Raw genomic sequence first — 2,211 nt, 5'->3', positions numbered from 1 at the left:
CATGAAAAAAACAGTATCATATCCTTTATGGACTAACCTCACGACAAAGCAGAATAGGGTCTGCTAATTAATCAGGGCTAGCATTTTAGCTACAGCTTCCCAACAAAATGGAAGAGGTATGTCATAATTTGCAGTTGAATTCATTTATGTCATCCCCAAACCAGCTCTCAGTTCCATAATACATCGTGTCGAGGCTAGGCCTTCCCTTAAGTAACATTAAGATGAAGAAGCATCAGCTTTTATGGTCTTTACATAGCTGAAATTCTCATTGAAAAAGAACCCCGTGGAACTAAAAGCTAATAAGATTATTTTCCTTCATTGTAACACACCTCTTATAAAGCTATCTTCAGTATGTGTGGTTATTTAAATCAAACACAAACATTGGGACTAAACAAGCCTAGGAAAATGTGTGGTCACAATAAATTCAAGGTTGTTGAGTAAGTAATATTATGTGACTATCCCAAAGAAAATAGGGTTTTATGTATTAATAATTTATCAAATCCTGATGTATGAACCTACACACACATACATATCAACACACAGTGGGTGTTTTATTGACTGAGTACTAAATGGCTTCTATTTTTTGGACTTATGCATGTTTTTATGTGTAGATTTCTCAATGTTAAAGGATTCATGCTGTAGCTCAAGGAAATTGAGGAATAAATGCTTTGATCCTTTCATCAACTTTTTATTCTTCCAGCTCTGTCTTGAATAAAAATGCCTATGTGAATTTAAGTGGTAATGCAGGCCCCAAAGAAGATATTGTGAAACCCAAGGGAATATTTGTATGATTGAGCTTAGTGTTGCCATTACTTTTGTGGCTTAACTTCTGGGTATATGTTTACAAAGTCCTGATTTACTTTCACTGAAAGCCCCTAATATCAAACTGCCATTCTGATTTCCAAAATCCTTACATAGCAGAGCTACACCAAGAGACTTGCAAAGATCAAGATGCTTTCAGAAAAAATGGGATTAAAAAAAAAAAAAAAGTCACTGAATGCAAGTGTAGATGTCTGAAAATAAGGTCAAGTTAGACAATGACTCTTCTAATCCCAAGATTTGAGGTCCCCATCAGTCCCTCAGTAGAACACAGGAACAGCATCAAGAGTGCGTGGAAATGGTCCAGAGCGATGATCAGTCCACAAGTCAGTGATTGTAGTCCCTTGACAAGGTTCCTTAACCTCCCTGAGTCCAAGTTTAATAAAATTAGGAAATTGTATTATATGAGCTCTAAAGTACCTTACAGCTCCAAGATTTTATAAGGAAATCCTATCACTGATCTAGCAGAAGGATCTTGTGGCCTGCTCATCTATCCTTTTGCTGCAAGTAACAATTAGGAAACCAAAAGCTGGAGCTCAGAAAGTGAGATTAGGCTCAAGCCACAATGATGCAGGTGTGACATGATTTCCAAACATACAACTTTCATATTATGAAAACAAGATGGAGCAAATTGTCCAGATCTGTTCAATGCAGTGTGGATATTTCAGTTAGCCCTCTTGTATGAATACAATAAACAGGATTTACTCTGTTTTGCCCTTATGGAGTAAAGCTCCTGTGATCGTTGTGTAAATTATGAAGACTGAAAATTTTTAAAAAATCTAAAAAACTTATTTAGAAACTAGTATATTGCCTGTAGCATGTTGAGGCTGTGTGACAATTTAGTTTCTAATTTATTAATCAAATTTAAGACTGATGATGCACTTAGATATTTTGAAAATAAGTTGGCATTTATAAAATAAATTCTAATGATAAGTGAGTTATATTTTATGTGTTGCTGAAAGACAATAAGAAGGTCAAATTCTTGAATGATCATCATATGAGTTAGAGAAATAATAAATATTTTATTTTTCACTAAGACTAATAATTTTTTTTAAATATGGAACGCTTCACGAATTTGCATGTCATCCTTGCGCAGGGGCCATGCTAATCTTCTCTGTATCGTTCCAATTTTAGTATATGTGCTGCCGAAGCGAGCACAAGACTAATAATTTTATCTAAAAAGACACTGGATTCAGAACTCAATTGAAGCTAAGAGATACCTAAGAGCAAATAAAATCTCTGAACCACTTAATACAAACAGCTCAAGAAAGAAAAAAGAGATTTACCAAATCACTACTCAATTTTTTGCCATTCAGAATAAAAAAGTGTACACATATTCTCTGAATACATGTTCAAAAATATATTACTGAATAGTACCAAAAATGAAAGATA

General features: G+C 34.2%; 1 non-coding gene across 1 annotated transcript; it reads right to left on the bottom strand.

Annotated features, from left to right (window-relative positions):
* Positions 1-1,870: 1,870 nt before the first annotated feature.
* Positions 1,871-1,977, bottom strand: LOC126026615 (U6 spliceosomal RNA). Its single transcript, XR_007501838.1, has one exon. It is a non-coding gene; the product is annotated as a U6 spliceosomal RNA (small nuclear RNA).
* Positions 1,978-2,211: the final 234 nt, after the last annotated feature.

The sequence above is a fragment of the Suncus etruscus genome, chromosome 13 (genome assembly GCF_024139225.1).
Source record: "Suncus etruscus isolate mSunEtr1 chromosome 13, mSunEtr1.pri.cur, whole genome shotgun sequence".
Classification (NCBI taxonomy): domain Eukaryota; kingdom Metazoa; phylum Chordata; class Mammalia; order Eulipotyphla; family Soricidae; genus Suncus; species Suncus etruscus.
The sequence above is the reverse complement of the archived record's forward strand: the minus strand, read 5'-3'. Positions and strand labels throughout refer to the sequence as shown.